This window comes from Peromyscus californicus, unplaced genomic scaffold (assembly GCF_007827085.1).
Source record: "Peromyscus californicus insignis strain IS unplaced genomic scaffold, ASM782708v3 Scaffold_14__1_contigs__length_90479793_seg_2, whole genome shotgun sequence".
NCBI lineage: Eukaryota > Metazoa > Chordata > Mammalia > Rodentia > Cricetidae > Peromyscus > Peromyscus californicus.
Window position 1 is genome coordinate 59,789,232 of NW_026294436.1, and position 23,375 is coordinate 59,812,606.

The window sequence follows — 23,375 nt, forward strand, 5'->3', positions numbered from 1 at the left end:
TATATATATATATATATATATATATATATATATATATATATATATATACACACACACACACACACACACACACACACACACACACACGCACACGCACACGCACACGCACACGCACACGCACACGCGCGCGCACCTTTACATGTCTTTTGGATAAGAGACTCTGCTTTCCATGGATTCTCAGAGCAAGGCTATGCTCCAAGAAGGTAAAGACGCACTCAAATGGCAGTTGCTTGTAGATGCAACCAACGGTCTTATTAAATAAGAAACACAGAGCTGATTCAGAGAAGAAAGCCAAGAGGTCAGAGCTAAGAGCCTCACCCTTCCTGATTCAGGGATCCTCTTCAGCCAAGAGAGTTCTCCGAAAAGGACCTACTTACTGTGTGTATGTCTTTATATAGTCTAGCTGTTCTGCCTTCTCATTGGTTGTAAACCCAAACATGTGACTGACTTGTCACTGCCTGAATGTACCGCCTTCCAGGTCCTTAAAGGTGTGCACCACCGCCGCCACGCACTTGCTATGGCTCTAATAGCTCTGACCCCCAGGCAACTTTATTTATTAACATATAATTAAAATCACATTTCAGTACAAGTAAAATACCGCCACATTTCCCCTTTTCTATTTTAATAAAAAAGAAAAGAAAGAAAAAGGTTATAACTAACCAAAGAAAAACTATATACAAAAGTACAAAGACTATATACAATATATACAAGTAATAAATGTCTAAACAATGTCTAGTCCATTTGTATTTGACAAATTCAGAGAAAATAATTTCATTATCTATCCTATTTTGTTAAGTACTAAATGTATCTAATTCACTTTCTATCCTAATTAATCTTCAACTATAACTAACTAACCTTCAACTATAGCTAATTAATCTTCAACTATAGCTAACTAATCTTCAACTCCCTCAGAGACCCAAGAAGGAAATAATATTAGATAACAAAAACAAAAACAGGAAGTGCATACAAGCAACTTCCAAAAAATTTGTGAGTTGACAGAAACAGCCAGCTGTCTAGACAGCCACCTGAGGTTTCTCTGCAATGCTGGGGCATCATCTTCATCCTATAGGTTTAGCATATCTGACAGACTCATTTGTGAAGTAGGATGTACACAAGGTCAACAGTTCAACCTCACATTGGGTGAGAGCAGTCCATGTACCAGAAACACCTGAATTCCACTAGTGTCATGTCATGATTCAGGATTTTAAATTCTGGAAATTGTTGATGGTTTTTTAATTCAGCTGTCCATTCTTCTTGGCTGTGTATATATGGCTTCATCTCAGCATCCCGTTCTTCTCCACATCCCTCTATCAAATGCCAGTCTACTACTGAGAGGCATGAGCTTAGTTACTCTTCAAGAATAACTGTTTCAGCTGCTGTTCCATTGCACATCAGAAGCCATCGGCCCACTGCCTGTTCAGCTGCCTTCGAAGAAAAGGGCACTGTACCTTTTCCAGATTGCGAAGGCCACTTCAGGGATGGTGCCATATTGTCCTGGCCTCAGAAAATGCCTTTTGATAAAGCCATAACCACACTTGTTTTGGCAAGAATCAGTAGTCCTTTGTTTCATGTCCTGTCTGTCCATTTTGTCAGCAGTTGATTCGAGGATACTTTGTTGTCCAGTGGCTAACTTTTGCCACAATGAAAGTTAAGTCCATATGCAGTTTCTTCAATGCCCATATTTTCTCTGAAGTAGATTGGTACTGCCAGGAGCCGACATGTCTCATAATCATAACAAAAAAGAAAAATTTTCTAAGTTATTAAAACATTTTAAATGCCATATTCTGTAGATCTCTGAAGGGTTTGAAGATGACCTGTCTAAAATATATCTGCTCAATTTTTAAAACATATCTAATATGACTACAAGTTCTATTATAATGTCTAACTACTAACTTTCATTTCTTTATATCCTAATAGTTGGTAATAATAACATTCAAGGATCAGAAAATTGCATTGTTAAATGAACAGTATAAGTACAATTAGAAATATACATATAGCATTTTCTAACAATATCAATTTCAATATATATAATTTGTATACAATATAAAACAATCCAATCCAATGTAAAATATTTAAAACTAGTAATTGTCTTTTTCTTCTTCTTTCTTTCTTTCTCTCTCTTTTTTTAAACAAGAACCTTAAATCTAATCTCCTTTGCTTAGCCTTTTTTCTAACCCTTGACAACAACTTGTAACCAACCCCCTAAACAATGAAAATTATCCCAGACCCAAAACCCATTAAAAAGACCAAAAAACCACCCGCCCCACACCACCTCTTTGGGAATGTGGGCGTCGTATATTCTTAAAATTGCTTCCTGCTGGGTATGGGCGAAGTTATCTTTATCCTGAAAGAAAAATTTTAGGTTAATTGTCAAATTCTAGGAAAGGTAACCATATCCTTCATTATCCAGTCTGTGTATAATGCCAAAGTTCAGGGTTTATCTCAAGTCCTTATTCAAGTAGTCTTTGAGACTGGATCATCTCAGCTAGTCATCTCAAAATTGCTCTGAGCACCTTGTAGTTCAAAGCTGATCTGTAGATGATGTTTGTCAGCTTAGTGATATTATTATTATCCACGTGGAATTGTTGTTGTTGTGGGGCCCCAACTTCTTCCTGGAGACTTCAGTTGATGTTAGTCCTGGCTGTGATTTCCTGCAGAAAACTGATAAGAGACTCGAACACAAAGACATATATATGCAGCTAATTGAAGCCTTTTTTCTAGAATTAATTAGTACTCTATATGACCATTCATATCTTAAAGTTTAAAATGTACATATAACTATATATCTCTATATATTAATCTTGTAAATTTTGATATAAAATTTATACTTTAAGAAAAGTTTTAAAGAATCAGAATAGAATCAAAGAGTTGAGATTAGTAATAGAATAGTCCCTTAATTAATTTGGCTTTTCTCCTGTCCCATAGCAGAAGATGGCTCTTTTATTCTGGCATGATACAGGGGGTTTGCATTTTCCTTTTAACAACATGCTTGAGTTTAAAGAAGGAGAGAGCCATTCTCCAACTCTAAAGTCAGCTTTAAATTTTAATTGAACTGGGACTATTAGAAGACCAATAGTGTTAAATTTTTAGAGAAAAGCAGAAACAAACATTTAGGAAGACATAAAATTTTTTAGATAATATATACCCATATGCCATTTCACTCTGTTTCCTGGGATAGATGATTTGTCCCTTTTCTTCAGTTGTCTCATTTGTCCAGTGTTCTTCAGATTCCTTAACCTTCCTTCTCCTAAAAGACAAAAACAAAAACCTTTCCCCAAGACTAATTTTGGGGATGTTCCTTTTTGGCAAGTTATTATCTGATTAAATGAAAAGACATGTGTTACTGGTAAGTTAGTTTAATTTGGATGTTCATGCTGGTTGATGCACTATCACCTCCTCTAATTAAGAGGTTTCTCTTGTTCAAATCGAACCTTTATCAATTTTGATGGTACCCACAACTTATCTTCTCCTGTAGAAACAAAAGCAAAACCTCGTCCCCAACGTAACACATACCCTGGTTTCCATTCTGAGGTCAGCACATCCTTAAAGTATATAGGCTGATTTAATTCTGTAGTTTTTTTCTATTATCCAATGTCTCTCTGCAGCTGTTGTTCCTTTCTCATTGGCATTAAGAAAATTCAAAGTTAATAGAGCATTATGCAGTCTGTTTCTGGGGGTTTTTGTTACCCCTTTCTGTTTATTTAGCATATCCTTTAGAGTTCTGTTTGATCTTTCTATAACTGCTTGACCTGTAGGATTATGTGGTATGCCTGTAATATGCTTTATATTGTAATAAGCAATTGTAATAAATTGTTTATTTATTGTAATAAACTTTAGCTACAGTTGCTTTTTCTTCAAACATGCACAGCTTCTGGGGTAATATATATGCTGTTGCCTTAGGTCTTTGCTGCTTGCCTATTGTCAATTATTTCTACTCTCTAAATTGCTCCAAATGAAGAGCTCATGTTGTTCTACATTCCGTGTCTTTTACTTTATTCTTGTTTGTGTCTGGGTGACTTGGAGAAAAGCAGACCTCTGTGTCTGGCTTCTCGTCCCCTTCCTCTGGGGCTGGCAGGGGAGTGTCTGAGTCCCAAGTGGTATGTGATTTTTCTTTTTATACTCAATTCTTATCTAATTCTGGAAAGCTTTAAAAAATATTCAATTTTTCCTTTACTGTAAAACGTACACAGTATCCCAGCTCAGAGGACTTTGTAAGAACCATGTGTTCTTTGGGGGATTTCAGGCTGGTACACTCTGGAAAGCCTGTCTCGCTCTGCTTTGTATCAGCCCACTCTCATATACAATAGTAAATTCAGGCTTCTTTTAAAGGGCATCTGCTTTTGTAGCTCACTTCAACTAGAGAAGTAAAAGACCCTTCAATAATGGGTAAAGAACATTAAATGCATAAAGAATTCGCTCTTCAGCTCTGGGAACTTTTAGAAGGTCTGTGATTCAGGACTGGGGAGATGAGTCAGTAGGCAGAGTGTTTGCCGTGCAGACATGAAGACCTGAGTCCATCCCAGCACCCAAATAAAGTGTCAGGCGTGGTGACATTCATCAGCAACCCTAGTGGTGAGGGTGGACCCTGTCGTAGGGGTGGCTTGCAAGGAGTACATCCTGTCCTCTTGCTGCCCAGGCATCCAGTCAAGTCAATAAGCTACAAAAAGACAAAAAAGAAAGATGTCACCCTGAAGGAGTCTAGTTTGGTTCCTGCTCCAAGTTTGACTAGGTTAACATCACAAGATCCTCCAAGGAACCTATAGCCTGACAGTCTTTTCAAAGTGTATATATCATTGAGCCAAAGACAGCAGCCAAAGGCCTCCTATGGCTTTCTATCCATTCTCCTGGGGAGTTATTTCTCAACAATTGGACCGAAGGACGATAGGCTGAGATAAAATTCAAAGTTTGCAAGTTGGATTTTTTCCCAAGTGATTTTAAAATATTTTGAAGTCCTGCTGAGGAACATCTCCTGGTGATTTGATTTTTTTTCCCTTTTTGCTAGTAGATTCACATTTTCACTATTTCATAATTTTTTAAGTAGGATAGATAGGAATCAGTCAGCTAATCAGTTACTATTTGTTGCTAGGAAACCAGAGATTTAGCCAAATGGTCCATTCCAAAAATGATGCAGGGGAGGAAAACGTTCTTATTCTCATCCAACTTCTACTAAAACACGAAGTGATTGTGAATATCCTCATTTTGCTTCACTTTGCAAATATATTGGGGAGTGTTTTCCTTAGAACTCTATTTTAACATTCTTTGTATGAACCAGATATTTGAAATTCCCTCAGCTGCATTTTTGGTACTATGATTGCCCTGTTTATGTGATGAGATCACCTAAGACAGTCAAGGTCATTATATAGGAAGTTTTGAACTTCAAGTTAGTGAACCAGGCAGGAAGATGGGGTGGTTTCAAATGCAAAAGTACTGAAGGTATTTTAAATATTTTGAATTCAAAGAGTTGGTGTTAAAATCTGTAATCCTAGTTTCCTATAAGGCCAGTCGTATAGAAATTTTAAGTTTGGATAACAGCGTTGGAGTAGCTCATCTGAAACAGAATGACTAGCCGAAACACAACTTGACAGTTATGAAAAATAAAACAGGCTGTCCAAGTCTGGAAAAAAAAAACTTACCTTCCAGATCTTAGCACAAAGGAGAAAGGATTCAAGTTATCTAATGACTCCCAAAGATAGGAGAAACCATCCCAAGTTACACCCACTGTTCTTCCTGGTCACTTGAACTACAAAGCTAATCAGATCCCCAAATCCCAACATCACTGACAACGCTCATGGCTTACCAACTTCAACACAGATAAATGGCCCCATTAACGTCAGGGCAGTTGTGTTTGTCCGAGGAATAGACGTCTGTATTTTAAATTGCATTATCCAGCTTATCCAAGGGATAAGAGATGTTTACTTTCACAAATTCCAGGCTTCTGAGCCGAGTTAAACAGGACAAGTTTAAAGGCAGGGGCTCCGAGAAGTACATGGCGCTTTGACAGCTCTGCTGTGGTCTGCAGAGGCTGGGTTAGAATCCAAGCTTATCTCTGAGCTCCTGGGCTGAGAGCTGGGGGCTCTCAGGCCTTCCTGCCACCTGTGCCCTCCGTGTAGCCACTGCTGTAAAACTGACAGCCAGAGTGAGTGGAAATACCTTGCCAAGAATTTGGCATTGGGTTAGTGTTCGCAGATGTATGTCCAAGGATTGCTCCATAGCCCCTGAAGGCTGAGAAGTGAAGAGGCCAGCAGGGCAGGCCATGGAGTCAGGCCTCCCTCTGTCACTCAGCCTCAGGTAGGGCTCAGCCTTCAAGAACAAACCTGTGTTCTTGCCAAGCTTCTTATTGCTGGTTTAATGTGCTACTTAGAGATGAAATGCCTCTTCCTCTCTAGACAGAAGAGAAGCAGAGATAGAAAAACAGACCGAGAACACTGAAATCCAACAAATTAACTCCCCTTTCAACCTTCCTTCCACCCAGCTTCCCCTGACTTGGAAATGATCCGCTCAGAGCATGCAACAGCTGTTGCTGCCCTCTGCTGTACTCTCTGTTGCTAGCAAGCGGGGACCCTGACTCCTCATAGGAAAGACAGAATGGAAAATGTGGGTGGGAGAGATCTGCAGCTTCCCGCTTCACCTGGGAAATCTCCCAATATTGCAGTTGTGGATTTCCACCACCCATTCATTGTGAATGAATGAACCATGGTCATGTTTTCAGGACTTAAAAATGTGTTTTCCTTTACACTGTGGTTATGTCTGCCATTTTACAGTTGAGGACAGGGCAAAAAAAACTGCACTGAGAAAATTAGTTTTCTACAGAATTTAAGCCGTCTAAACACTGGACTGTCTAACACAAATGCTTTATTTAAATATAATATACAATAACTGGTGTTTGAGATTCTGGGACAACTGAAGAGCCAATGATGACCAAGATGTCATCGCAGTATTCCCACCCTACCCACCCCCCGTTTTAATGGCCAGATTCCTTCATTTTCAGTCATGTTCAGACCCTTTCGGTGTTTCTATTTCTGTTAGATGAATTCACGTATTTCTCCCTTCATATTGCCAATATAAATCTATCTTTAAAAGTTCATTTAGTATCTTACCATCTTACCAACATCAAGAAGAGGAAGGACAAAATACCAGTAACTTTATGAAAATTGATAACTTTATGAAATTTAATAATTTCAAGAAGTGGATGAGAATACTGTGCCACGACCTATACCTCCTGTGCTATGTACATCTACTAATAAGGAGGCATGTTCCATAGGCACTGATCTGAATGTCTGAATGTACTCAATAAGATACTTTAAAATACTCTTTCAAAAGTGTATGTTAGGTCTCTGCTTATTCTGAAAAGGCTAAAAAAAAATGGTAAAGGGGATAGAATGCTAAAGTAAGACTTAATTTGTGAGCGTTTCACTCAACACTGTCATCTGGCAGTGTGAAGAGGTTCTCACTCTTCCATGCTCTCACTTTTTTCTACATAGATTTTGATTGTGGATGCAAAGTTATTGAATGTTTTGTTTATATATCTCTTTCATATTTAGACAGTGTAGGTGTCTGTGTATGTGGTGCTCTCTCTCTCCTCTCTCTCTGTGGATGGGTGGGTGGGTTCATCATTATACATTTCTGGGTCCTTTTGCCTTATACACAGCAATTGTTTGGTAAGTGTTTGGTAAACAAATTAATTAACAGTCTTCTGACCTCAAACAAGATGGACAGAAAAGACTTGAACACGTGAACAACGAGAGAAGATAGACAAGAACTATGCTAAGAACTGGAGTAGGTAGCATGTGTTGACTGGAATCCAAGGTAGTATCTATGTCTCTTTATCCTTTGTCTTAGAATCACTGAATCCTTGGCAGAAAGACAATCTGGTCTAATATCTCAATTTTGCCCAAAAAAGGACAGAGGTGGTCAAACAATCCCTTATTTCCCAAAGGTCAAATATTACTGCTTCCTGGTTGTTCTCTATGAAGGCTGAAAGACATATGCAAGATAAACAAAAGCTATATATTTCCAATGCTTTTTGTTGAAAGTCCTGCCTGGATTTATCCTTTATGCAATGTGAGAAGTGTGATTATTAATGAAAGTTGGAGAATTTATTTAATTAAAATAACAGAATTTATTACTCTACCATCTGATGACACCTAAGAAGTTATAAAATCATAATGATAGTATAATAATAATAATAACAACTTCCCTTTATTGGTGCTTACATCTTAACATGTGCTAGGTAGCTGTCTAAGTATTACACATGTATTTATTTAGTCTGATATATAAACATGAGAAAACTGAGGCACAGTGGTTGGCCAGGATCACAACCTAGTAAAACTCAGAGGATGAGTTGGTCCAAACAATTTGATTCTGGAACTCATATAATTGTCTGCTAGAATAGTCTCTCATGGCAAAGATATAGTTGTCGCCATATAAATGGAAAAGCTGGTGTGACATGACAACACTGTTCAGGGCACAAGTCCTGAAATTTGTCTGTATGAGAAGTTACAGGAAGGAATAGATAGACAACATTCATCAGGCTTCTAACAGGAGCCAGGCACTGGGAGGGAGTTATGCATGCACTGTCCTTAGTAGAACTCAGGATGATGAGACCTGCCCCTTGACTACTCTTACAGGATGCCCATTCTGTCTTCCTTGATGTCCTCTCCTATTTTCCCCATGGTGGTGGAGAATACATCACGAAATCATGCAGAAACTGCCATGGATCTGTGGGACTTACCCATTGCTCACTGTCTATAATTCAGACTCATGATCATTGGTGAGCAGCTCTGATGCCTGGAAAGAAGTAGTAGATTAGAATATTTTCATTGTCTAGCTAATTATGAATTCATCAATTGAGAGTCAGTTTTACTCATTTTTATTTTCACTGACTAGAAAATTTTTTTGAGATTTTACCATCTATAATTTTTGTCTAAGCAATTAATTACCAACATCTAGGCAAAGGAGTAAATCCGCACAGGGCTGAACATAGCTGCACAAGTGGTGGCATGTGGACGAGCTTGACTAGAATTTGATTTTGTAGCGTCCATCATGGACACCCAAATCGTTAGATGTTCATGTCCCATATATAAAATAATAGAATGTTTGCATATACTGTACACATATCATCTGTCTTAGTTTGGATTCTATTTCTGTGATAAAAAAAAAAAAAAAAAAAAAAAAAAAAACCACCATGACCAAAATCAACCTGGGGAGAAAGGTTGACTTACCAGAAACTACACTCTTCGAGAAAACTGTCTCTGCCTTTCCTAGTACCTATCAGTTGTTAATAGCTCCTAGGCTAGGGGTGGGACTTTGTCTTAGGATTTCTCTTGCTGTGAAGAGATACAATGACCATGGCAACTTTTATAAAGGAAAACATTTCATTGGTTGGGTTACAGTTCAGAGGTCCAGTCCATTATCTTCATGGTGGGACATGGCGATATGCAGAAAGACACGGTGCTGGAGAAGTAGCTGAGAGTTCTACATCTTGTGCAGGCAACAGGAAGTCATCTAAGACACTGGGGGTAACTTAGTGTAAATGAGACCTCAAAGCCTTCCTCCACAGTGACAAACTTCCTCCAATTAGGCCAATCCTACTCCAACAAAGCCACCCCGTCCTAATATGCCACTCCCTATGAGCTTATAAGGGCTAATTACATTCAAACTACTATGTTCTACTCCCTGGCCCCTATAAGCTTGTAACAATATCATATCACAAAATGCATTTAGTACAACTTCAAAAGTCCCCATAGTCTATCATATTCTCAACAATGTTTAAAGTCCAAAGTTCAAAGTCTCTTCTGAGATTCATGCAATCTATTAACTGTAATCCCCTATAAAATCAAAATCAAAAGGCATATCACTTACTTCCAACATATAATGATACAAGATATACATTACCATTCTAAAACATAGGGAAGGGAGCATAGTGAGGAAATACTGGACCAAAGAAAGAACAAAAACCAACTGGGCAAACTCCATACTCTGCATCTCCATATCTGACATCAAAATGCTCTTCAGATCTCCAATTCCTTTCAGCTTTGTTGACTGCAACACACTTCTTTCTTTTGGGGCCGGTTCTACTCCCTGTTAGCAGCTCTCCTCGGCAGGTATCCCATGAATCTGCCATTTTTAACATCTTGGAGTCTCCAAGGCAATCCAGGCTTCATCTTCACAGCTTCACACAATGGCCTCTCTAGGCCTCCATTCAGGGATACCCCTGACACAAGCCTGGCCTCAGCAGCTTTCCTTAGTCACAATTAGAGGCAAATTCCATAGGCCCTTTCTTCTCTCCTTAATCACAGAACCACGTGGCTGAAGTTGTCAAGTTCTGCTGCTTACTGGGTCTGGAACATGGCCCCCTCATTCAATTACATTTTCACCAGCTTTCTGTTTTCCTTCACTGTCTGAGCTTGGCTTTCCTGAAACTTGCTCTGTAGACCAGGCTGGCCTCATACTCAGAGATCCACTAGCCTGTGCCTTCCAAGTGCTGGGATTGTGTGCACCATCACACCCTTCTTTTAGCTTTTTTAAAATTTCCTTTTACAAGTTGGAAACTTAGCTGGGTGGGATCTTGCCCTGAGGTCACAACTTCCTTTATTCCATTTCTTAATCTGTTTATCTCCTTGAATACAGGATTTAGCTCTATTCCACTTCCTGGTGCTCCTTTTCTCCTCAAATTGTACATTTTCACATTTTTTCTCACTCATCCTGTTCCTTTTCATTATAAATCTGTATAATAGTGACAAGCACATAACAGAGTCAATACTAGTTTGTTTTGAGATTTCCTCTGCCAATGGAATTAATCCAAATCTCTTCACTTTAGCCTCAGGCAGACTCTTTGGACAAGGGCAAAAAGCAGCTACATTTTTCACCAAAATATCACAAGAATGATCTCTAGACCACATATTAATATTCTTCTCCTCTGAAACCTCTTGAGCCAAGACCCCATAGTTCATCAAATCACCCCAGCACCACTGTCTTCCATGGTTCTACTAGCATGGCCCATTAAGCAGTGCTTAAAGCATTCCACTGTTTTCCTAACCCAAAGTATCAAAGTCCAAATTCCTCCAAACAAACACATGGTCAGGCATATCCCAGAAATACCTCAGTCCCTGGTATCAACTTCTGTCTTAATTAGGTTTTCTATTGTTGTGAAGAGACACCATAACCATGGCAACTCTTATAAAGGAAAACATTTAATTGGGTGGCTTACAGTTTCAGAGGTTTAGTCCATTATCATTATGGTGTGATATGGTAGTATGCAGGCAGACATGGTGCTAGAGAAAGAGCTGAGCATTGTACATCTTGACCTGCAGCACCAGGAACTGATCTGACATGCTAAGTATGGCTTGAGCATATATGAGATCTCAAAGCCCACCTCTGCAGTGACACACTCCCTCCAATAAGGCCATACCTATTCCCAAAAAAGCCACCTGTCCTAATAGTACCATTCCCTATGAGCTTATGGGGGTCATTTATGTTCAAACCACCACAGGCTTTGTGTCCAACTCACTTTTCCATTCTGGGATTCGGTAGGCTCGCACAGGTCTTGTGCATTCAGTCATAATCACTGTGAGTTCAGATATGCAACTGCCCTGCTCTGTCCAGAAGACTCTATTTCCTTGTGGTCATCCTCCACTTCTTGCTCTTACACTCTTTCATACACTCCTTCTACAATAATCCCTGAGCAGACGGAGAGTGATATATATGTGTGTGTGTGTGTGTGTGTGTGTGTGTGTGTGTGTGTGTGTGTATTCTGATTGTCAACTGAACTAAAAATAGTTCTTCAAAATTAAATAAAAAGTAAAATAAACATCCATACAACAAATACTCATACTCTATATTCTTTAGTGAATATTTTAATATATTTTCTTTCTTTCATTTTTTTGTCCCTCCATATGTCTATCCACTTGATAGAACTTTATTGCTAAATTAAATAAATTCTTTTATTCTTGTTAAAATCTCAAAACAAAGTAATAAGAATTAGAAGTGTGCTTCTATCTAGGAACAGGCCAAAGAACAATAACTTTTTTACCTGACTAGTACAATTTTATAGAAACTATCATTAACAATGAAGACTAGTTACAATTGCAGAAGTTAATTACATTATAAAACCAGAGTTTGGCAGACATAACACAGTGCACACATGTGTCTTAGTTTTCTAATTTTAAAATAAAGCTAATTAATGACATGTTCTATAGTCTATAAATATTATCTTCAAAAAAAGTAATTTTATGTGAGCTGAAAATACCATGTTCCAAATGACATATTTTGACATTTGTGTAATTCAAATATTGGGTGAAAATATCTTTGGGGAAAAGTCTTTCCCTGCCAAGTTCCAAGTCCAAAGGATTTTTCTGTTTGGGGATTCACCCACTATAACTGATTGAAATGATAATTGTTAATGAAAATACCAAGAACTGTTGTGTTAAATGTGGTTGACCATGACATTCCTCGGCATTTCAAATGCTCATGTCATTCTGAGCATCAGAACACTACCTGTAGAGTCAAGCATCCGAACGCCTGTCTTGTCATATTTAAAATTCTCTGTGCACACATTGTATCTGCACTGTGCTTCTATGCAAACTCTGCCCCTTAAGTGAAAGCCTCCAAGACCCAAACTCCTTCTCTAGTTGATCTTGAGTTCATGGAACTTATTTTTTCTCATTACAATACCAGTGGGACCGACCCTTGCTTCTTGGTCTGACTCCTGCAGAAGTCTCTGTCACAGCAAAGTGCTATCAATCCTTGTTTCTCCATAAATGCCAATCCAGCTCCCCACCTCCACCTCTTAAGATCACCTTCAGAGGGGACTTACTCAGTTGTAGCAGAAACAGCACAGTCTTGAGTTATTTATGCAAAAATGTTCATGGTGTTTTTGTAGTGTTAGACACTGTTTCTTTAAAATACGGGATTATAACAGAGTGAGATGTAACTATTTCCCTGTTGATCTTGCTTTCTTCCAAGTAGAAGATTTGTAATAAGAATATAAACAATAGTTAATACAACTCCTGGTACTGAGAAATGTAATTAATAAAGGTGATATAGCAATGTGATAGAAGGAACACTTAGGGATATAAAAAGCTTCCTGTGTGAGGCATGTGAACTTCCAGTGGGTATTGAGAAAAACACAATTGAGGGAACTTTTATGAAATGCAAAGCATTTTTTTTTGTTTCTGTTGTCTCATTTGTTTTGTTGAGGAGATAGATGTTGGCATATGGCTTGAAGAAGAGATGAGGGCACCAGGTCATAGAACAGAGAGGTTGCCTTAGAAAGGAGCATGGTTCCTATTCCACAGTCAGAGGAGAAAAGAAGGCTATGGGTCCTGATCACAGCAGTTCAAAGAACTGCATAATGTTAACAGCCAAGGCATTCTAGGCAAAGCATAAACTTTGGTCAACATCTGACGGTATGGGGAGTCCAGGTAATGTAATGAGATGTACTTATGCATCAAGCTGTGCAACTCTTCACAGGCTGTTTTAAGTTGCTCAGCTGAGGATATGGAGTAACCAAATATTTGGGAAGTGTAGGAAAGTGTGACTGTAGGAAAGGGGACTAACCAGAGTAAAAGGTGTTTGTGAAGGAGTGACTGTTGAGCTGAGTTACAGAAGCTAATCAGGGTGAGGGAGGAAGGCTGTGTTCAGGGTGGTAAATTGTTTAAGTACTGTGCACTAACTGATTGTACCATTGGAGTGTGGGCAATTGTAAAACATGGTGAACAAATGACCAGAGAGCTTGACACAGATGGAGATTTTGTGGTGATACATTGTGCACCCCAATATAGAGATCAGAGGTCAGAGTCAGCCATTAGATTAGACAGAGAGGCCAGACAGTGATGGCACACACCCTTAATCCTGTCACTCAGGAGCAGAGATCCATTTGGATCTCTGTAAGTTCAAGGCCACACTGGGAGCAGAGCCAAGCATGGTGGCACACACTTTTAATCCCAACACTTGAGATCTCATGCCTTTGCTTGGGAATCACACATGCCTTTAATCCCAGGAAGTGATATGGCAGGGCAGAAAAAGGTATATAAGGTGTAAGGAAACAGGAACTCACTCTCTTCAGGCTGAGGATTTCATAGAAAGAGAGTAAGTAAACCCAACAGATAGGAAGTGACATTCAGACATAAGACATTTTGAATGGAGGATTTTTAAGTGACAACTGAATAATTGCCATAGCAGCAGTAGTGGTTCCTGAGTGTCTATACTGGAGAGCTCAGGACCATGAACTCCCTCCCCCTGCACAACAGCTCCAAGTTGGGAGCCACCAATGCACTCGCTTTGCAGGAGTAACTGCTGAGCGAGACGGTAGCTAATTTGTTCAAGTTACTAAGGTAGAATGTGTCGGGGTTATTTTACAAAATGAAAAGTAACCTAAGGTGTGACAATCTAGGGCAGGACCAAGTGAGAGAAAATATTGTATATTGGATGTATGAAAAGAACATGAACACAAATACCAGGATGGAGAAGAAATCATTCAAGTAGATTTTTAAAATCATCAAGAATTATAAGAGAAATCATAGCTGTAAAAGAAAGAGTCTGGGGAAGGTGGGCAGGAGTAAAGCATAGGGAAAGGTTTGACAGCAGCACACTTGTGCACAGTATGGGGAGTAGAAATGATAGTTATTTCCTGAATGTTTCAAAAAGTAGAAGAGAGAATTCTGAAAGTTTTCACCATAAAGTAATAAATACGTTCAACTTGATTTTATATAATGTGTGTATATCACACTTATTCTACATACACACACGCACAGTTCTTGTGTGTGTATGCCACACTGCATTAAACAGAGATGTTCAACTGTTATGTGCTTGCATGTGTGTTGTGTGTCAATTAAAAATATTTTTAAAAGGTCATAAGTGGGGAGGCAATTAAAGTTCAGCCAAAACTGACAGTTTCTGATACTGATAGCAATTTACCAGAATTGTAATCAACAAGTAATAAAAACAAAAGTGGTAATCATTGACAACTTCAGGTTCTAGTTGAAAGTCACAGTACCATTAAGGAGAAAGGGAATCCCATTTTAGGGGCCTGACATATCTGTGGAAATGTGAACATGGCCAGCTTCCTCTTGAAAAGGCCATGGAGGAAATGGACTGAGGGCAGTAAGACATAGGCGAGTGAAGGAAATAAAAGAATACCCAGGGAAGACTCTGAGAATGTGAGGATTTCTACAGGGCACCAACAGAAGACTTACGAAGGTGACTGAAGGGATCAGACTGTGGAAGCTTAGCTGTGTGTGGACCGACTGAGGTGTGAGTGTGTGTCTGTGTAGTGATCCACAAACAAGAATTGGGCATCCAATGAAGTAGAAGAAATTAGGAGAATGGTGGGTGTGGGAATAAACACTTGAATGGAGACAAGGGGTCAGGTCTTACTTGTGTGCTATGTTCTGAAAATGAGTCTAGATTCTATCCCAGACCACATAGTTGACTTTGTGTGACACATTGAAAGTGTTTTCTAATTTGTTAACTTTCTAATAGCACTTGGGTTTCACAAGTATAATTGGGATAATAGCTGTTATACTATTGATAAGGGCCAGCATAGGTTAGATGCTCTAGCACAACCAACTGTGTTTGTAATGGTGAGGATAATGATGACTTATGACATAATATTCCCCCCAAACGTTCACTATTTCTTTATTTTCTGCCATTTTTCCAGTTGTATGTACTTTTTCTTGAGTTGTATGTACTTTTTCTTGAGTTGGGAGCTGGGATATGACAGCTTTAGAAAATATTTTAGGGAAAAAGTGTACTTGGGTTTAACACTAGTAAAACAGGTGTTGTCAATTAAAATGACTTGAGAAGAAGCCAGGCAGAGGTAGGAAAGCAGAATCAGAATGAAGAATGTTAAAAAGGTAGAAGAGTTGTAATGTATCAAAACATGGCACCTGGAATATGCTGCCTAACCATAGATATTCAGAGTGTTCAACCAAAGGGTGAGCAGTGTGCACCAGAAAGATGGGTTCCACCATGACGTTCTTCCTTCTTTATGTTCCTCTGTGACTAGTACAGAAGAGATGTTCATAGACCAGCTTGGCATGTGGCCTTCAGCCTCCTACACCTGCGTTCTTTCTGAAACATGAATGTTTTTATGTTCATTCCAGCTGGGTGGCACTTTTTCCTCAGAGCCTAGCAGGATACCATCTTGGAATTGTCCTGGTAGCCATGGAAACTAAAAAAGATCAGTGCAGCATTGACCAGGTCCACAGAAGCATCAGTAGAACTCTTACCTCTCCCTAGTAGCCTAGAAAAGGACAGTCAGGATGAGATTCCTGCTATCATTCTTTTATCCTCTTCCCAAGTAGCGTGTGATCTTAGGAGATGCTAGAGCACATGGGAAGTAAAAGGCTAAATGAAAGTGTGTCTCCATGATGTAGTGTCCATGAGGTCACCACCTGTGATGGTGTGAGAATTGGAGGTAATCTAGATATGTGGTGGTCACTTACTCTCTGTAAGTAACCCTTATGGATTCTGTAAGAAAGCCCACTAAACTTACTGGTCTCAACTGAGTTGGACTTTGGATAAAACTTACTATAGTTTGTCACTGGTGCCCATCTTGGGTAATTTAGATGTTTGGAGGTGTTTCTCTGGGAAAACCAGCTTGGGAAGGAAAAGGGTTTATTTCAGCTTACTCTTTGCAGTCTATTATAAGAAACCTGAAGTCAGGAATTGAAGCAAAAGCCATGGAGGAGTGTTGCTTACTGGCTTGTTCCCTCTGGGTTGCTCAGTTTTCTCTCTTATACAACCCAAGGCCTCCTGCCCAGAGCGGTCACCATCCACAATGGGCCAAACCCTCCCACATCAATGATTAATCAAGAAAATGCCCACACAGACATGCCAACAGGCCAATCCTTTGTGGATTACGTTTTTTCAATCAAGATTGCCTCTTCCCAGATATGTCTAGGTTTGTAACAAGTTAACAAAAACTCGCTAGTGTCTCCTCTGTACATGACCTATAATATCCAATTCAGTGTGGTGGTTCCATCTGTTTGAACACTTGGTCTTCAGTTGGTGGTGCTGTTTAGGGAAGCTCTAGAACTCTGAGGAGGTAAAGCCAGCAAGGAAGAAATACGTCACTGGGGGTGGGCATTGAGGGTTTACAGCCTTACCTCACCTTCCTGCTTTTGCTCTCTTCTTCCTGTATACAGCTGGAATGGGATCTCTCAGTTTCCTGTTGCCATGCCTTCCCTGCCATGATGGATTCTTTGTCACTCTGAAAATATGTGCCAAATAAACCCTTCTATAAGTTGGGTTATAGTGTTTTATACCAGCAACAGAAAAGTAATTAATACACATGTACTGTATATACATCCTCTTGTATACTTGAAATCTTCTCTACATTACACATAATTCCTAAAAGCTTAGTATATACAATATGCACATATATCTATATGTGTATATGCATACATATCTGTATGCACATATACCTATACATATCTATGTGTGCATGTGCTTATCTATATATGTTTTTACATATCTATATGTGCCTATACAAATCTGTATGTGGCTATACATATACATAACTATATGTTAATGTATATGTATGCATGTATACACATATGTATACATATCTATATTCATACATGCAAATTTGTCTATACATGCATGTACCTATATACATACATATATATGTAGATAAATGTAGATACATGTATATTGATGTAGAAAAAAGAATAATGAATGTACTAAGAAAGTACAAAAAATAAAATTAGTATGAAGAAATGGAAAAGCAAATCAAATAACCCAGAAAATTAAGAAGAGAAAAATGGAGAAAAGTCATAATCCTGGAAAAATTTATGGAAAAAACAGAACATTCATAACAACAGAAAAAAGAAATGCACACTGCAGAAAGAGCACAAAGCAGCCTGGTGTTTATCAGAGAAAAAGGTGTGTCTAAGAGACATGAGCAAGTGCAGGAAGAACAGATTAAAACTACTGGAACAAACAGAAATCTTTTGAGAGAGAGAGAGGACATGAAGTTGGGAGGGAGCTGTGTTTGAGGGGCATAAGGGGACCTGGATAGGGACAGTGGATAATAAGATACATTGTATATATGTATGAAATTTTTTGAGAATATGTTTTAAAAGTATGATTTTAACAAAAGAATACAAAGCCAGTAATTCAGACACTGATTGGAGGTAAAAGGTGATTTACATATTCTATTATTAACATAACCTAATGCCTTTAAAAGTATAAATCAGAAGACTATTCATAAAGGAAACAATCAATTGCTCTGTTGTCATTATGAAAATAATTTAAAGTGCTGTTTATGAGAATATGACTAGAAAGTTAGACAGGGTGATGTCTTCCACACTTTTGAAGACAGAAATCCATCGGTTTTTAACCTCTGGTTTGATAATTTGAATTCTGTTGGAGTACAGTTACTTGGTTTAGATGAAGTTTGCACACCCTGATAGAACCATGATTTCAAAGTCCGTGACTTGCCATGCAGAGATGCCAGCAAACATTCTTTGGCTTGGCTCTTCCTGAGTTTATACTCTTCATAGACATAAATCTGGAAGGGATCCCAATGGGTCAGACATCTGCTTCTCTTAGGTCCCTCCATGAGGTATTTATTCATGGATTCAAACCACTAAATGAAGTTATTGTTGACATTGCAGAGGCGAATGCTGCTAAGAAGGGCAGCACTTTGACTGACACGTGTGATTTTTTTTGAGATGTTTTCATTCACAATTTTATACATATGCATATATAATATACTTTGATTATATTCTCCCCCATTATCATCTCTTACCTCTGTCCTGCTTCCACTGAACCCCTCCTTGTTCCCAAATATTCTTTCTCCTAGTTTTGTATCTTTTTGTGTATGTGTGACCTACTCCATTTAACAAGGATTGCTTGCATGAATACAGATTGGGAGTATATTTTGAACAAGGGCAACTTACTAGTGACAAAACCATAGAGGAATATGACAGCCCCCTCTCCCAGCAACCATTAACTAACTACCTATAGCTCCTCAGGGAGGGGTGGACCTTATGAGCCCTATCAATGTTGGACTATTGATGGCCCTAGTCTTCTACAGGTCTTGTATAAGTACTTGTTTCTGATATAATTTCACGGGTGCAAGCAGTCACGTCATCTTAAGAAGATAACATTTCATAATACTCCTTTGCATCCTCCAGCTAGTTTCTCACTTTCTGAACTTTGTTTGATGTCGGCTCTGGTTTGTTTCCGTCCAACTAACACCAGCCGACACTAAAAGGAGAAGTTGGCTGGGAGTAAGGGTGTAACCTACGATCCTGCACTAGGGAGGCTGAGGGAGAATGAATGTGTGTTCAAGGCTGAGGCTAGCCTGGGCGGCAGAGGAAGTTCAAGGGAAACTGAGGGGGCTGAACTTTGAGAAATCTCTAAGGAATTCCAAGGGCCTTTCAAGTTGGTGCAAAGGACCAAATTATAAGGAACACGGACAAAACCAGAATTTATTCAATGAGGCTTCTTTGAATACAGATGAAGAAGAAAACTGAAAGATTGACAAGAGATAACTTTATCACCCAAGCCAGACACCCAACTATAATACCTACACATTTTGGCAGATGACAGAATTTTAGCCGCCAAGGAAGAACTGCCTGTCTGGTGAAAACTATCAGCCAGCTCCTTCACAGCCTTTGGTACAAACTCCTTATGACAGTGTCCAGGGAACCCTTTCCAGTGTCCTTAGAATTCCTCTTCCCTTTGGCATCCTCCACTCCCTCTTGGCATCCCGCAATAAGATCACAGCAGGTTAATACAGCATGCATTTCTCCTTTCAGGGTCTCTGAAAATCCCCCACTCCCCCACCTACAAACCCCTCCCCAAACCCCTCCCCAAACCCTGCCAGTGAAGTAGAACAGAAACAAGAGTTTTATATGCATTAGCACGTGAAAGAGAGCAGCTGGCAAAGAGGAAGACTGGAACCCGCCCCCGCCTCCAAGGATGCCATGTAGTACATGGAGCATAACAGACCAAGCTGGCACTATGCAAATGAGCCAGAAAGCCCATACTGTGACAATGACCTATAAAAGTCTCAATCTTTCGTACTTCATCAAGCTTCTAACCTTTCTTCTGGTCCTGGAGTGCCAAGGCTCTCAGAAGTGTATTTTTGCTTAAGCTACCTCTGCTTTGTCTGCACTCATATCAACTCCTTGTTCTACAACACAAAACTCTAGACTCCCAGCAGGTGACCACTGAGTCCCCAAACCTTCTGATACCACCTAAAATGTTGGATGTGACCAGGATATACTGTGCACACGTCTTGAAATGTCACACTGAGCTAATCAATATGGCTCACCAATACATGCCAGTAAAACATAAAATAATAGTTATAGAAGCCTCACTCCTTGCAGCATCCTGTTTCCAGAGACATTCATTTTCATCTTTAAGATCTCCTCTGGATATTTAGGTACTGAGGAAATTATCATTTCCTATGGTTTACAGTAGTGGGGGAATTTTAAATCTGTTACTAGGGATGTGAACATTACCAGAAAGGACAGAGTCGTAGAGCAAGAATCAGCAAGTACAGTGAGGAAAAGCAAGGCAGGGAGGACCCATGCAACACTCAGCTAAAGAAGAGGTCCTGCTAGGGAGACAGTTTCTTCAAAAAAGCAGACATTGAAAACAAGTATATAAACAACCAAGTCATCCATGGACACTGATGGGTTCTGAACCTGGGTCTTTCGTGGCACCATGATTGTTAGAGACATCATAAGAAACTTAGGGCTGTAGGCAGTCAACTTCTGAAGAAAATCGCTTTGCTTCTTTTTTCTGTTCCAAGTTCAGTGTTTCAGGAGGAAGATAGCTTATTGAAATGCTAAATTTCCAAACACATTCAAATGCATGCATTTAAATTTAAACCTCCAAATCTCTGTTGAAATTTGTAGCCAGGAGTCTGATAGTAGCTGTGTGATGCCTAAAATTTTCCACTTCTGCCCTCTGGGATGTTACCAAATTCTAATTTTCCCTCTTTTGTGGTCTCCAGAGTCCCATTCAAGGGCTTTGCCTTGGACTGGAGTCTTTGGTGCAGGCTGACAGACAACTGAGAACAAGTGACCATATGAAATTCTAGCAATAAATTCAAGTCACCTAGTGACCAAGTCCCAGTTCTACTGCTAAGACAATTTGTGTTCACAGGATTCAAACATCCCAGGAGAAAGGCAATGGAAGCAGTTTTCAGGGGCAGGTATCATTTCATTGTTAGAAGGTTTTTTTGGTTTTTTTTTTGTTTTTTTTTTTTTTTTAATATCAGAACAGACATATAAGAAAAATCCTGTGACTCTTCGTTTGCTGAGATCCTGAATTAAACTGAACAAAAGGCAGGGATGGTTTCTGAAAGACATAATTTCCATGCCTTTCCTTCCCAGACAGGCTTACTAAAAACATTGATCATGGAGGCACCAGCCTTAGCTTGCTGAACTTCAGAATGTAAAATAAGCAGTCATCCGTCTCCTCTCTGTCTCCCTTTTCTTACCCTTCCTACAGAGGAAAGCTAAATAGCACATTCTTTCCCACTAAACAGAAGCAGCAGAGCACAGAAATTCTACGCAGTTTTGAAATAAATTACTGGATACAGGACTAACAATAACAGACCCTACACTCAGCCAACCAATCAAAAAATGTCCTGCACGAGGAAAATGCACTCACAGCCAAATCCCAGATTTAAAAGCAATAATATTTACATGTGATTAGAATTTCCATTCCATGAAATAGATCCCAGTCGGTGAGCTGTTATCTCCAGCGACGGCGGCAGCTTTTCTCAACAGTCTTTCTACATATCTTTGCAGAGACAGGTTCTCATCACCTCCTGCCTGAATTATTACCTTGGCATTCCTCTCTGGGATCTTGTCTCCAGTGCCTCTTCACTTCCATTCTTATCTGACTGATCAGCACTAAACACAGGCTGCCTCCTGTGAAGTATATCCAGTCTGGATGTCAAGATTCCTCATTCTCTACTCGAACACCATGGAATACCTTCACGGCTCTCTGGACTTTGCATCTTCCTGTCCTGGCACCAATCCCCTCCCCCAGTAAGGAGCAACCCTACCTACACAGTCTCCCTTCCTAGACTTCCATTTTGCAGGTTTTACAGCCCTATCTTCATCTAGAAGCCCTCCTTAAGAGATAACACTTCCAAGCACTCCTTACTGTTCTGTGATTATAACGTTTCCTTTTCTCTTACATTTTATTCACTACCAATACTTTGTCTCTCTTCCATTCATTTTATTCTTCTAGGTTTTTCACTCTAATTAGTGTTTATAATTTTTTCCTAATTATGTAATGTGCATTGCAGTATTAATTGGCTGAGTGGCTCTGGTTCAGTGGTGGTCTACAAAACTCTTAAAATCCAGGTCTGCCAAGCTTTACTGAGCAACTGCATAGAACTTTGCAGTCTAATTTTTCTCATCTTCCTTTTCCTAACATTCATTAAAGCGAACTTCTTTAAGATTATCACTTGAAAACCAAAGAGGGGATGGACTCTCACATGGCGTGCCCTCACGCAAACTAAGGTGTGGCTGTTGAGACAGAACAACCAATCCTGGTCTTTGGAACAACTCCTTGGAGTAGTTCCTCTCCAGTACTTCTGCCTCATTCCTCTGTCCCTGTCATCTTCCTCCTTCTGCCTTGCCACTCTGCCTTCCATTACAGTTCCCTGTTACACAGACTTCTTCTCTTTCAGTTTGATTTGTGGTCAGACAGTCTCACTATTTAGCCCTAGCTGGCCTCAATCTTCTAGCCCTCCTGCCTCAACCTCCTCGGTGCTAGGATTGTAGGCATGTGACATAGTGCCCAACTTTGGTCTGTAGGCCTCTGATTTGTGCCCATTTTTGATCTGTTCTCTTTCGAGCATCTTATATTTTGATATCCACTGACTCCTCCCACACAAAGGGCAGGCATCTGGCCTGTAAGGGATTTTTTTCACCACAATATTGAAAAACAAAACCAAAAAAACTAAGGCATGGTACTAATAGATGGTAATGAGAACGTCCCTCCACAGACATTCTGGATAAAGGAGGATGCAGTGCATCTGTATTTTTCAGTCTATCTCTGAATGACTTGGGTGATACCAACATCAACATGACATGGGCTGGAAGTTAGTGTACAGTGTTGCATATTGAAAAACTCAAGGATAGAATCAAGTCTTCCTGCCTTTCTCCTGATCATGCTGTGCCCTCTGATCACAGTCTACACTGTTTCATCCTTGTACCAGCACCTTCTTGGAGTTATCCTGATTGCCCATCCTTCCTAGTAGCCTGTTCATTCTTCTAGAGAAGCGAAAGAGCTACAGTCATATTGGCAGGAGTGGTGGTATTCTAAAGATAGACACTTGTACCCCTTTGGCTATCAGACTATTGATAACAGATTGTAAGGAATTAGATAACCCC

The 23,375-nt window shown here is 39.5% G+C and overlaps 1 long non-coding RNA gene across 2 annotated transcripts; it reads right to left on the bottom strand.

The window, feature by feature from the left end:
- Positions 1 to 326: 326 nt before the first annotated feature.
- On the bottom strand, positions 327 to 21,980 carry LOC128110022 (uncharacterized). 2 transcript variants are annotated; one of them, XR_008218003.1, is made up of 3 exons: positions 21,813 to 21,980; positions 17,109 to 17,212; positions 327 to 4,657 (listed from the first exon to the last, which is right to left on the bottom strand). It is a non-coding gene; the product is annotated as an uncharacterized LOC128110022 (long non-coding RNA). The 2 variants fall into 2 exon arrangements; XR_008218002.1 differs by having other exon boundaries at positions 21,672 to 21,980.
- Between the last annotated feature and the right edge of the window lie 1,395 nt (positions 21,981 to 23,375).